The following is a 14573-nucleotide window of genomic DNA, read 5'->3' on the forward strand; positions in this document are numbered from 1 at the left end:
AAACTGAGTCGATGTGTTCACCATGAACTGGTATTTGGAGACAGTGAGGATATCTCATTGTCCTTATCAGATCTTCTCTGCCAGAGAGGTCACGTGTGGTGGAGGGGCTCAGGGGGTATTTGCTCACCTAGGACTGTCTGAGGAAGTCAGAGGTGCTGTACAGCCACCAAAAGCTCTGACTGTCCCCTGCTTTCACTCAGGGCTGCTCTGAGATCAGTTTACTTGAGCAAATAGCTCATTATTCTCTGCTCACTCCCATGCCCTGATGTCCTTCTGGAACCAGGGCTGAAGGGTAACAGCATTCCCACCCAAGGGGTGGAGTGAGAAGGGGAGTGTGAGAAATTCACTGCATGGGCAGCAGGACAGAAGATCCCAGGTTTCCTGTGGTGCTGCTGATTGTGGCCTCTCCAGTGTCTGATAAAGCTCCTATCTCTTCCCTCCAGTTGGGCACCTGTTTCTTATGCAACCTGTAGGAATGTGATAGCTTTGCATTAGCTCCTCTTAGATTGGTTGACACGGGCATTCAGTTTCAGAAATTATGAGGAAGGGAGGGATGAGAGAGAGAAACACCCTGCCAGCACAGCCACAGTAATTCAAAAAAATGAAAAAAAAATTATGAGACGCTGCTGTGCCAGAAAGAACCACAGCTGAGGGGTGGGGAAAGGCAGGTGAGAGGACAGAGAGCTGTTGTGTGTTAACATTGGTGTCCTCGTTCTGCAACTCTTTGTTCCAGCATTCAGGTTTTTTGTGCCTTTATTCCCTTTTGCACTGAGGCACTGCCCTCTCCCACGCTGCCCTCTCAGCCGCTCTGCTTTGGTATCTCAGTTTTGAGGGATGAGGATGCTGCTCATGGGTGGAGAAGTTTGCTGGGTGATCTGACATGCTGGTGTGGTTTTGGCAGCTGACAGATGTGTCCTGGGAGGGCTGTGCCAGGGAGAGGCTTTGGACAAGCTGCCATCCGCAAAGGCAGAGGGGGAAAGTTTCTCTTACCTGCTCCTTCCTTAAACCATCTCCCATCTGAATAAAGTGGGGGAATTAGAAGGGGATTATCTACCAGCAGGAGAGGTGTAATTCATTTCTGCCACTGTCCGTGTGTCAGGTTTGATTTTAATTTCAGATAATGTCAAAGCCAGATTAAAGCCCTAGGTAGGAAAAGAGACCTATCCATTCTTCTCCTACCATCTAGGTAGGAAAAGAGACCCATCCTTCCCCCTCACCTCCCTGAGCTGCCAGGACAGGGACTGCCATCCCTCCCTCCCTGTCTCCCTCCCTCCAAACCCTCTTGGGGCAAGGAATGCCATGAAGGCTCCTGCATGGCAAGTTGGATTCCCTTCTCCCTCTCCTCCAAGATCCTGCCCCTGGACACCAAAACCCCCTGAACCCTCCATAAATGATGCTTGTGTGGTGTCAAGGGGCTTTATCTAGGGATCAGGAAAGGGACCTGGGAGGCAGAGATACAGTGTCAGCCATGGACACTGGGAAAATGATGTTCCAGTGCAGGAGAGTGTGAGAAAAGCAATGAGAGCTGAGGAATGACTGGGTCAGCCACTAAAGAACAAAGTGAAAACAGCATTTGTAGAGCTCCCCGTTGTGCCTGACTGTTCCCCAGTACCCGTCCAGAGGTGTCTGCAGAGTGAGAAAGGGTTACTGGTTTCAGAGGTTTATTCCTGGCTCTGCCAGAGACACACAGAAATCAGGAACACTGAGAATGGCATCATCAGATGAAAAAGACCCCGAAATTAGACATCTCTCTCTGCACTTGACAGCTAATGAGAAGCAGTGTGCACAGAGGGTGTTTTACCTTTCTGGGAAGTCATTCTTTGGTGGCTTAATGTCATTCCTCCCTCAGCCTCTCCCTGGTGCACGCTGGGTCAGAGTCAGCTCAGCTGAGCTCCAGGAGCCTGCTCCAACTCCTGCTACCTGTGGCTCTCCAGGTTTGCAGGTTTGGGTCCTGCAGAAATGGAGCCTTTTGGCCGGGGTAAGGATGTTTTTAACTGCTTTGAGATCCTTGTCTGCAAGGAGTGGATGTGGCTGCTTGTGCCTTCTTCCCTGAGTGAACGCAGACACGTAATTCCTGCTTCTGCTCATGCAACATTTAAAGCCAAGTGCTTCTGACAAACAAGAGGGAAGATAGACTTTATTAAAAATAAAAATAAAATCTCTTGAGGTCTGATCAGGCACTGATAACTCTTCCTGGGCTTTGGTAGTATTTTGTTCTGTTTCTCGGCTATCAGAGGCGGCAGCAGTGAAGAAATGCTGCTCTGATACTGATGTAACAATCCTGTGTGTGCAGGTGGAGGGGTGATTTTGATGTTTATCGTGACAATTAATGTGCTACTGCACTCTTTTTGTTGCAACTCTATTGAATCCGAGACAGAGTCAATCCAGACGACTGACTGGGCCTTCCCACTGAAAATGAAAATATTAAAAAAATAATTATTTTGAAATATTATTAAAAAATAGTGAATGTAAAGGAATGGCCCTGATGCTTAACATGCTTCTTCATCCTTTGTTTGCTCTCTCCATCTTTCCCCAGCTGAAAATTCAGCAGCTGTTCCCATCTGTGCCACGTGTACCAGCACAGCCCCAGCCTGGAGCAGGACTCTGCCCTGGGGGAAGGTGATCATAACCTCATCACCTTGGTTTTACAAAATTCAGGTTTTAGAAAACACAAAAAATTTTTATTTTGCTGCATTCTACCACTTCTGCAGGGAGCTGTGACCCCAAACACGTGTCCTTGGGAAAAGGCCACTTTGCTTTTCCAAAGCACCAATTTCCACTGTGGCTTCCAGGACACCTTTTGGCAGCACCAACAATCCATGGAGCAACTCCCATGTCCCAGGCAGTCTGGGGGGTCATAAAGAAAAGAGAGTGACGTGAATAAGGTCAAATTTGGTTCATCTGTTGGTTCATCTGGCCCAGCTAGTATGAGATTTGCTTGCCTCACTGCAGGATCCCAAGGAAACCTGAATCCAGCTCAATTTTTTTTTTTTCCTAAAAATTCATCATGTTTTGCCCACGAGTACCAGCAAAACCATGTGTGTCTGCCTTGCTCTGCCTTGCCCAGCTGCTGCATGTCCCCAAGCAATGGGACAAGGGAACACCACGGATGGAGGATGAGGCTTGGTGGATTGTCCCTGAAGAAGATCAATTCTATGCCTCAGAACTCTGCATAAATCCAGGATTTTGAGGATTACCAGGTGCTGGAGACACCTAAAGCCTAGGTTTGGAAACAGCTGGTGGTGGCTGTTTGGATGCTTCTCAGAAGCTGGGTGTGCTTCAGGCTGGCACTTCCTTTGTTTCTGTAGGGATGAGAGCTCAGGATCCCCCTAAATCTCTACAAGGCCTTTGGTATTATGCTGAGAGCACAGGCAGTGAAGGAACTGACACCACCACACACCCAGTGCCACCAGACTCTGTTTTGGGGCTTGTGGGATGGCGCTGCTGGGTGAAATGCTCGGCTGGTGAAATGTCTGGTGTGCACAGCGTGGTCAGAGAGAAGAGCCCGATGCTAACAGAGTTAGCCCAGGGATGAGCAAAAACCTGTCATGAGCCAACAGATCTGATTTGTGTCTGAAAAAACCCCTCGTGTGCCATAAATCTGTCAGCTCCCAGGGAGACAAAACAACACTAAATAATCCCCCAGGTCTGATTTAAACCCGGACTTGTCTCTCAAACAAAACCCTCCTGTCTCGTGGCCACAGGGGACAGGGGAAACTGAGGCACAGCCAATCCCCAGCCTCCACCCCTGCCCTCCAGCGTTATTATCTTGCAGGGCTGTGAGCAGAGACACACAGAGGAGCGCTGGGAAATGTTCCTATTGATCGGAAATGAATAATTATCGCCCGCTCCCTGTTCCAGGGCCTGGCGGTGAGCGGAAGAGCGGAAGCACTAAGCGGGATTAATAACTACTTTTCATTACTTTTAATGCAAACTATTGATTTTAAAGTGTTGTAGGGTATGACAGTTTATTACAATAAGACAATAAAACAGACTATATGAAATAATTGAGAATAATCTCTTCCCTTTTCCTGCACGACACAGGGACATTATGTTCTGTGCATGTGGAGACATTTATGGCAAACTCTATCCAGCAATGGCAGCTTAAGCACTCTATAAAACAGCACTTTGGAGCTGGAGTATTATAAATAATAGGCAATAAAACTGGTAAATGGGGCTTTAATTTGATTCCATTATGTCACCGAATGACAGGAAGGAGGGGGCAGAGGAGGGAGGGGAGGCGACGCTGAGCTCTGTTTGGGAGCCCTGGATGCTCTGTGGTGGAACGGAGCACAGCAGTGCAAGGGGGCAGGTCATGCCAACCCCAGCCCAGCTGTGGGCTCCATCCTGCCAGGTGACACCCAGAGAGTCCCTGCAGGGCTCCTCGGTCCCTCCAGGTGACACCCAGAGAGTCCCTGCAGGGCTCCTCACTGCAGCCAGTGCTGGAGTGGCAGCAGGGATATTGCTGTCACAGGGCTGAAGAGCATGGTCAGGTCCCCATTGAGCCAGGTACCAAATATCTGGGGTATTATCCCATAATCCCCACACTGCTGGCAGGTCTCTGACTGCAGGTGCTCCCTTTTTCTGTGTTCCCTGCCCCAAACTGGCAGCCCTGCCCTTCCCAGCCCCAGCTCTGGTGAGCACAGTGACCCTGGGGAGGTTCCTGCACAACTTTGACTGTTCTCAGCACAAACTCTCCTCAGGAAGAGCTGCTGCCTGCCAAGGACTGGGGCACACCTGATCACCAGGCTCAAATCAAATATACCCCAAAGAGCTCTCAGTCGAAATGACCGCCAGGAAAAGATGGATTTTATTCCTCAGCACACCAGAAAATCCTGTGTGATGGGGGTCTCTGCAAAGCCCCTGGAGAAACCGCTGTGCACCATTCCCATCAGGAATGCCCCTGGCACAGAGGGTGATCTTTGGGATGGGCCGGGGGATGCACATCAGAGCACACAGGCTCAGGCTTCTGGCTCCCTCCGGAGTGCTCAGACAGGGCCATTACCCACTGATGGCTTTGCAGGGCCAGCCATTCGTGAAACAGCTGGGAGTCCCAGCCCAGTGCTTTCCACTGGAAAAGCTGTTCCTGCTAATTGGGCACCTCCTCGTCAAGTTTGGGGAGTGAATGTACCCCAGAGATGGAGGGCCAAATGTGGAGAAGGGCCTGAGGAAGGCCTGGACATGTTTCAATTCCCTGCTGCGTGGTTCCCTCCAGCCCATCAGGTCATGTGTGGAGCTCTTATGCTGTCCATGTACCCTGTGCTCATCCTCCCCCCTCACACTGCCTAAAAACACCTCAGAAAAAGGACTCAAAGGCTCTGGTACAGAAAAGCACCTGGGCAGGGCCTGACCTTAAGGCACAGTTGGGTCTTTTCCACTCTTTCAGGTCCTTATGGACCCAGAAAGATCTGAGAGGTGAGAGAGGAGGCAGTTCATCATATCCCTGTGCCTGGAGTGTGAAATGAGGCTGGTCAAGACCTACATGGACCTTCCATGGCCCGGTGGGATTGTTCTAAATTGCTGTGCACTGGCCCAGGTAATGTGAAATTGGAAAGGACTGGAGAGAACTGAGCAGGCAGGACCTGGAGACCACAGGTGGGATGGTCACATCTGGCCCCAACTCACTCATGCAGATGCAGCACTGAGGGCTGCCACCTGCGTTTTGCAGCCCTGAAGAACCTCCAGCAAGACAGTGCCCCCCGGAGATGTGGTGTGCCTGCTCCCCTCCTTCCCGCCCGCCCTGTCCCCCTCCCAGATGTGTCTGCAGTGGCCCCAGCTCCCCAAGCACATCATTACTGCTGTGAGGAATTTTACACAGTGAGGGAGAAGCCAGACAGTGATACTTCTTCACTTTGTTTTCAGTACCAAAAGCCCAGCTCTTCCCAGATTCTTCTGCAGAGAATCTTGGTGTCCCTTGGGCTTTTGCAGCCACTTCTCTAAGCATATAATCAGGGCTGTTTTAAGAGAGGGGATTACACACAAAGCAGAGCAGAGAAGCCACACCGAAGCTATTCAGAGCTGCTCTACACCCAAAATAAGCAGCACAAGGGGAAGCACTGAACTAACTTTTCGGCACGCACTGTGGAGGCAAGAAGGAGGTTTGGGCTCTGCATTTTAATGGGTTTTTCTTTTGGTCCCTGAATTCTGATTACAGCAGGATGTGCATGTCCCATCCCATGGCCCTGAATGCTGCTGATGTTATAGAATCATGGAATTGTTACGCGCTGGGTAACCAATCTGATTTTTGTGGACAACAGGATCAATTAAGGTTGGAAAAGATGATTAAGATCATCAAGTCCAGCTGGAGACAAGTCCACTCAGGACTGGCAGCTTGGCACAGAGGAGACAGACTACAAAGAGGGCAGGGAAGCAAAAGCACTGGGAGAGAAGGAGCTGCTGGCTGGGACTTGTCATAGCAAAGACTTTGCAGTGTGTGAGGGAAGGCTGGAGATGGCAAAGAGACTTGCCAGAACAGGAGGGCACAGTTCAATCCTGAGGCAGGTCCAGAGAAATGACATCCAGGATTAATTGGGGTCTGCAGGAAAGGGGAGAAGACAGGGACAGCGAGGAGAAGGGGTGGAGGGGAGCAAGCTGTCTTTGGGGAGAGGTGGAAGCAGGGAGGGGGACAGGCACATGATGGTCTGTGAGGGGTGACTGTTCCCTCCACTGGGAGCCCTCCTGGGGGGCTGCAGGAGGCTCTGGTGAGGATGGGCAGCTGGTGCTGCTCCTGCTGGGTGTGAGGTTGCCATGGTAACCAGCAGCATCCCAGGAGGAGGAGGAAGAGGAGGAAGAGCAGGCCAGCCTGTCCCACGAAGGGGTTTGAGCAGGGAGAGTTTTGGACCAGGAGAGAAAAGAGCAGCACGAACCCCACGGCCCTGTGGGTGTGTGGTGCCCACTGTGCCCTGACCATGGAGGAGGCCTGGTCCAGCTCTCCTCCCTACCCAACCACCCCAGTTTAGTTTCCATTACACCTGAACATCTTAATATGACTCCAAACCATGCACTTTCCTGCTCCAAAGGGGCACACAAGGAAAAATTACCATTTGGAGACATCCATGAGCTGGGAGAGCTGGTGAGGAAGAAACACCTTGCTCTGGGTTTACTCATTTGCTTTCATTCTTCTGGTACCCAAGAAAGGGCTACAGAGGGGAAACAGATTTCTTCACACCCTTTTGTCTGAGCAGTAAATCTGCCAGCTAAAGTGTGTCAGGAAATAAAGGGTGATATGCTCTGAGTGCACAAACTCCTGCACACATGCACAACACAGATGCAACTACACATTTCAGTGCCTGGGGAAATTGCTTTAATTTCTTAATGAATATCTGTACTTAGGCCTAGAACTGCCTTTCCACACCTTTTTCTAGTGCAGCCCTGTCACACACCTGGAGGAATTAAGCAGTCGCCTGCAATTACATGGCTAATGAGGGGAATTGATTAATGAGATGGGGTCAGGCAGCTGCTGTGTGGGGCAGGAGGGGCTGGGCATGACCCCATCACGGGACAAAGCCCCGGGGAGGGACCCGGGTGGACAAGAGGAGCTGTGCGAAATGGAAGGTGAGGCAAGGAGAGAGGACTGCGCCAGGAGGCTCAGCCAGACTCTCTATCTGAGAAATCAAGCTGTGAAAGCAGTGAGAAGCAGGTGTGAATGGCTTTCTGCCTGCCTCAGGTTGGGGTTGGGATGGAAAGCTGGGGTGATGCGGAGGAAGAGAAATTTCTGCATTTAATGTCTCTCCCTGCGCTGGCTCCAGGCCACCCAGGCTGAACACTCACAGTTTGTGCTGAAGTGTTGGAGAACTGAAAGGGCCTGAGGCTGTGCTGGCTGGTCCCTGGCATCTTGCATTTCAAATGCCTTCAAAATGTGGATTTGATGCTTCCCCTTTTATTTATTACATTTCAAGCAGTTTTGCCAGGGGCATAGCTCTAGAGAAAAGGCAATTTACTTCCCAGAGGATCTCGGGAGCTGGACTGTGGGAGCTGCACACATGGCGAGGGCAGGACCCCACCAGCACCCAGCTGTGCCAAAATCTGGGAGCAGAGAGGGGCTGGGGAAGGCTGGGCTGGGAGGAAGAGTGTGCCGGGCTGGCTGAGGAGAAGGAGGAAGCAGGGAGTGTGATTCACTGGCTGTGCTCCCCTCCTGCCAGCCGGGCAGTTTTTATCAACTTGAGGCAGCTGTAAATGTTCTCTCAGCGGCAGGGACCTGGGAGCTGAGAGTGCAGCTCAGCTGAGTGTGTTATTGGATTATCAGCTGATTAGAGCTGTTAAGAGCCCGCTCTTGAATAATCAACATGGTGCTTTTTGGCTGCTGGGTACCAGTGGGAGGGAAGGGAGGCAGTGCAGAGCCTGGCTGATGCTGATTCATGAACGAGCCCTGGTGTTGCCATCAGTAGGCCCTGCTCCATGGGGAGCTGGGATGCCCCACCTGCCCCAGACCCCACCTGTGCAAGCTCCACAGGGGCTCCTCCTCTTTCCCTGGCACAGGTTTCAATCCATAGGGGTAGGATCTGGAGAGTCTTGACCACTTGGGGAGATGCCCCTGCAGCCTGATGGTGAGCTTGATCAGCCCAGAGCAAGTACTCAGCATGCTGGAGACTTGGGCTGTGTGCTTGGGGTCCTGCAGAAGGGGTGTCCAGGTCTTGTGTGTGGTGATGGAAGAGCTGAATCCCTGCACTGGCTGATGTCATGGGTGGGGATATGGCTGTCCCATTGCAGAAGGGGCTCACTAGCCAGGGTAAGGGGCAGGGAGGCTTGTCCAGTGGTATAAGAGAGGTCAGGAGCTTAGAAGGAGCTTGCAGTGATGCATGGAGTGGATTCCTGTTGAGACAAGGCAAGACAGAGGCCCAGGGATGGAGCTGAGTTAGCACAGATTATGCTGGAAGCATTTTAAGCGAAGACAACACAATGTTCCCTTTCCTCTGCCTGTCCTTTGTACTGACTACAGCAGCATTTGGGCGATAGACAAAACAGCAATGTGCCTGCTGGCCCTTCTTTCTCTTTCTTTTTCCCTTCTTTCTACTTTTCAGGGTTGGTTTTGCCTGCTGCTGAGTCACAGTTTCCCCTGGAGAGGCTTCCTACGGCCCCCCTGCAGCAGGAATCATCTTGCTCTCCTTTGATGTGGATCTTTGCTCCCTGGAGCTGAGTCCTTCTGGTGGTCTTTGGCTTGGATGCCACAATCCAACAGTAACTTCACGGGCCACGTTCTTCCCTTCAGCCACAATGTTCCTGTCCCCAGTAAAGTCAATGGACTGACACAGGTGTGAGGGCAGAATTTGATATTACAAGGAATAATAAATCACAAGCATATTGACTATTCCCTGATATTCAGGGGTCCTGAATGATAAAGGCTGAATATCCCTCTCTCCAGACCCTGCTCTGCTCTCTGTGCCTCTAAGCTCTAGGACATATTTCTTGAGTTTACAGAGCAGTAAAACCAAACATATTCCAGGCTGGAAGGAACTGGTCTCAAGTTCATGCACAGAAGAGTTTGAAGAAGAAAGAATTTAACAAGAGTGTGAGATAAGGGAGAAGAAAAGAAGCCATGCATTAGATAACATGATTTATACATGTACAGTGCAATTCAGGGAAGAGAGCGTGTCCTAATTAGAACTTGCAACCTGCCAAAGAGGGCTCAGACTGAAGACTTCTGCCTCCAGGTTTCTTACTAATTAGTAATTCTGTAATTACAGAATGGTTTGGGGCTGGAAGGGACCTGAAAGATCATCTTTTTCCACCCCATGCCCAGGCAGGGACACCTTCCACTATCTCAGGTTGTTCCAAGCCCCATCCAACCTGGCCTTGGACACTTCCAGGGATGGGGTTATTGATCCAAATATCCTTTTACCTTTTTTCCAGTGGTGCTCAGTGATCCTTTTACCTTTTTTCCAGTGGTACCCAGTGACAGTACAAGGAGTAATGGACATTAACTACAATGCAAGAAGCTCCACCTCAACCTGAGCAAGGATTTCCTTCCATGGAGGGTGGCAGGGCTCTGGAACAGCTGCCCAAGGGAGGGCATCTCCTGCTCTGGAGACATTCCAAACTCACTTGGGCTCATTCCTGTGTCACCTGCTCCAGGTGACCCTGCCTTGGCAGGGGGGTTGGACTGGGTGATCTCCTAACCTGAATGGTTCTGTGGTTCCAAACAGAAGGACAAGTGAAAGTCTCCCTCAGCTGAGCCTCACCCAGGCTCCATCTCCATCCTCCAAGGTCCCTGTGCAGGCACTCCCCCACAGCCAGACCCCTCCCCACATCTGCACTGCACAGAGCCCGGGGAGGCAAAGGAGGATCTGGCTGTGCTGCTCAGGAAGATGGACCCTTTCCATTATACAATAATTAAATTGCCTGTAATTATGTTCTTGACAGTGAAATGCAGGCAGTAAATGATCCTAACATTCCACGCTCCTTCCCTCTTCCCAGGACTCCCCCCCAGCCGCCCCTCCCCTCTAAATGCTGAATTATTTTACAGTTGATAGTTCCTTAGATTTGCCGACCTTTAAAAACTGAACACTACATGCCTGTTGAATTTTAATCAATTTATTTTTTTCAACTGGAAATGTCAGACTTCTGCACGGAATTACTTGGTGCTGGCTGATGTGACAAAGACTCAAAGTTCAGCATCTGAAGCCGCGGAGGAGCAGCGCCTTGCGTGCATTAGCACAGATAATTTGCAGGATGTGAAAATGAGAGCAGGAGTGAGGGAGCATATATTTTTCATTAGCTTTGGTTTAGAGGGTTCGGGAACCTGCATTTATTTCATCCGGCGAACTCTGGCCTCATTAAATCCAGACAGTGGCTGGTAATGACTGGGAGTAAGGAGCTGCCAAGGCCACTAAAGGGCAGGAGGTAAAGCGAGGTCACCAGTGGAGCGTGGAGGGGACCTTGGTGGGACAGCTCTGCTGTGCCCACTCTGTGGTACCCAGCGTGGCACAGGAGCTGCCCAAACCATTCCCCAGCCTGCAGTGGCCCAGTTCATTAGGGCTCGTTCTGCCACATGCTGCACTCTGGCCCTGAGGAGCCCAGCAAAGGCTTCACCTGCTGTGCCAGCCTGTCCCTGCTGAGGGACATTAACCCTCTCATTGGCACCACCTGGATTGATTGCACGTTCCCCAGCTGGAGCAGAGCCCACCTGCAAAGCAGAGAAGGAGCTGAGCTGTAAACACAGTCCTGCAGGCTGAGTGCTGCTGCTGCTGGGGAACCTGTGGCAGTGAGTGTGCACCAGTGAGGAGCCTTCTGGTCTCTGCTGTGGTTTGTTGGTTTTCTTCCTGACTTTGGCATCACGTTTGTGAGCTACAGCAATGCTGGGGGTTCTTGCCCCCTTGCTGAGCAGAATTCCTCACCCATCACAGGCTAGGACACTCCACATCAGTCCTGTCCTGCATCACCTACTTCCCCACTATCAGTCATTCAGGCATAAGTTATCACCTTCTGGTTTCCTTCTGTCAGCAGTCTCTGGTGTTTCCCTTCAGTGCGAGAGTCTGCTCCAATGCTGGGCCATGACAGCCCCAGAAACATGTTTCTGTCCTATTAAAATTTAATTCCTCCATTGGAATGGAGACTTCTCATCACACACAACTGGATGGATAAATGTTTGCTAAGGTGACAAGGATTGAGTATATTTAATCTTCCTTCCTTCTCTTTAAAAAACTGTACCCGTCGTTGCCTCTTGGCACAGGTACATTAAAATCAATAATGAACCTTACAAACTGATCTGTGATAAAATATGGTCTATCCTCCTCCACTGAACTGTAATAAGCAGCTTTTTCAAACCCATGCACGTACTTGTGTGCAGCAAAAGTGATGTGATGGCTGTGTGTTGGTTCAAGGAAAGTGCCAGGGGACTCTAAGGACTGAGGTGCCTCGAACCAAAGTGTCCTTCCATGGCACAAACCAGCTGTAGTTGGAAATGTTCTTGGAAACTGCCTGACCTAAAGGGTCATTCCTTATTTCCTCTGATCTTAGACCTTCTCTGAAGCTTTGCTCCATGAGATAGAAACCAAGGAACCTTTGGTCTGACACTGCACCACAGATCCTCTATTGTGATTTCATTTCCCTGAAATGGATTTCAATTGGAAAATGCTCCTGGGTGGACATCAGTTCTTTCTAACGGGGGATGAAGCAGCTTAGATGAGTCCATAACTGGAGCAGGACAATTCTAATGGACAAGGATGCAGAATTGAGTCAAAGTGGGACACAGGACCCAAAGAATGACTGAGGTTTGATTGACACCAGCCTTGCTCTGAAGCAGGTGGAGGCAGACCTGAACCTACATTTATCTTGTCTTAGATGACTCTGCTCATCACAAATACATTGACTCATCTGAGGGAACCTGTTCTTTGTGCTTCTCTATCGGTTCAACCCATAAAATTTTGAGATCTCGTTTTTGCCCTGAAGAAGACGAAAAATTTCTTTGAATTTTGAGTTTTGCAAGAAAGAGAAACATCCCTGCTGCGTCGCTTTTCTTTATTTAGCTTAGAGGTCCTGGTTCTCAAATCCTCCTGTATGAAAAGCCCTGGGAGAAGACAGAGCCTATGGAAAGCAGCCCAGCCCAGGCTTACTAACTATTCATCAGCCTCCCCTTTAAAGGAGGCAAATGTTATTATTCCCTTTGCCAAAAGGGAGTGTGAACACATCTGCTCCTCCACCCACCCTCTTGGCACCCCCTCCCCGTGCAAACTCCCACAGCTCACCCTCTGTCATAGCTCCACAGCCTATGTTTAAGCGAGGTGTTGCTCTTCATCCACAGCCCTCTCAGTGGCTGGGATGGGCCCCTTCCCTGCCCTTTGTTTCAGGTTAAGCAAATGTCAGGCTCATTTGGAGGTTCCTCACCCCCCTGGCTGTGCTGCAGACATTCATGGTCCTCTCCCAGCCGCAGGACTCTTGACATTTACATCCCAGGCAGGCAGGAGGTAAATGTGGCTCCGTTGGATTTTGCTAATCACCAGATATGTCCAGCTTCAGAAACAAGCTCAGGTGGCTAAAGTTTATTTTCCTCATTTATTCTCTCACATTTTCATATCCCCACCTACCCCTGCCTGGTCCTTCACCTTCCTGCCCCACCATTTATCTGCCTGTGGTCATTTGATCAAATACAAATTAAAATGAAAAATTGCTAATTTTGTAGAGATTAGAATAGCCTGAATTTCCTTCTCCTCCATGCATGATCATCTCTCCCAACTCTCCCCACCCATTCTGAACCCAGTGGGGAAGATGCTAAAACCTACTGGAGAGCTGGTGATGAGGAACGTCTGAGTTTGGGATCTGCCCTGCTCATCTGGGAGATCCTGGGACATGCTGGGTGCCAGGGATGGGGTAAACTCATTCAAGGAAGCAGGTTTTGCCCATTTCATTTTCTAGTCCAAACACAACACCACACCATAAAAAGGACCTGGCATTTCTCCCTGCTGGAGAATCTCCTGTAAATGGGGCAGTTTGACCAGGGGATAGATTAGGTGGCATCTGGAAGTCCTGTTCACCCCCAGTGCTCTGTGATTCTGCAAGGCTGACATTTAAGGATCAGATCAAGACTGAAACAGTGACATCTGCGGGGCTCTACTAATCACAAACTTCATTCAGATTTGAAAATGAGTTTTGACCAGGGCTATCGATTTCCCTCTTTGTTTTGCTTTGCCGGTGTGTATGCATATGTGTGTGTCTGCAATTTTAACCTGAAAGACGGAAAGGCACCACTCCCTCCTCTTCCTGACTCCTGTGCACCTCCCCTTTGAAGCCCCAGTAAGGGACTTCATTAAAAAAAAGCAAACTGCAGCAGTCAGGAAGTGCAAGGGGAGGAGGAATCCGAAGAACTGATGAGGACAGCAAGTGTTTGAAAGCTGAAGAAGAGGAGGAGCTGCGGCAGATGTTGCCAGCTGTTGCTCGGTGCGTGGGTGTCACATCAGCCCACCCCTACAGAGGAGAACAAGCCCACAGATTAAGTCTTTGTGCTGTGACTCTGCTGCTGTCCTGTTCTGTTTTAACTGACACCTCTCCCCAGGCCCTTGTCTGTCCATAATCCCCATCCACCACTCAGTCCTGGCTGCTCCATTCCGTGCTCTGGCCCTCGCTGCTGTGTCCAGTGGCTGCCAGCCAGCTGTGAACAACTGGGGAAAGACATCTTTATTCATAGGACTGAAGTCCTCTAAAATCATGACATCAATCCACTCTCTGTTTTGTGTATAAAAAGGAAAAAAAATCTACTTGTTTTATAGTCTCTCTCTTTTCCCTCTTTCAAATCTGCTTGTTTTCCTGGAATGACACTTTGTTCTATCATCAGAAAGGGATTGCTGACATATATTTTTTTTTCTTCCCCATATTACACTATTCCCTGTATAAGTTGTCTTTTACCAGCCTCCAGAAGGTTTTCTCTGAGCTGTCAGGATATTCTGAAGCTCCCCCATGCAGAAGCAACTTTCACCTCACACCCCAGCCTTGCCTATCATGCAAAAAAAAATCACATGAATCCTTCTGATGCCTTCCTTCCTCTTCTGCTCCCATTCCACCAAAGAATATTAGTAAAATATTTAAATATTGCTATATTAGCAAAATATAGAATATATGTACATATATTCTACATATATATA

The 14573-nt window shown here is 49.8% G+C and overlaps 1 long non-coding RNA gene across 2 annotated transcripts; it reads left to right on the forward strand.

Annotated features, from left to right (window-relative positions):
• Positions 1-7471: 7471 nt before the first annotated feature.
• LOC136299495 (uncharacterized) lies at positions 7472-14349 on the forward strand. Of its 2 annotated transcripts, none has more exons than XR_010723506.1 (3): positions 7472-7554; positions 8479-8546; positions 9021-14349. It is a non-coding gene; the product is annotated as an uncharacterized lncRNA (long non-coding RNA). The 2 variants fall into 2 exon arrangements; XR_010723507.1 differs by having other exon boundaries at positions 7553-7639.
• Positions 14350-14573: the final 224 nt, after the last annotated feature.

The sequence above is a fragment of the Chamaea fasciata genome, unplaced genomic scaffold, assembly GCF_029207755.1.
Source record: "Chamaea fasciata isolate MVZ Bird 193981 ecotype frontalis unplaced genomic scaffold, bChaFas1.0.hap1 SCAF_20, whole genome shotgun sequence".
Classification (NCBI taxonomy): domain Eukaryota; kingdom Metazoa; phylum Chordata; class Aves; order Passeriformes; family Sylviidae; genus Chamaea; species Chamaea fasciata.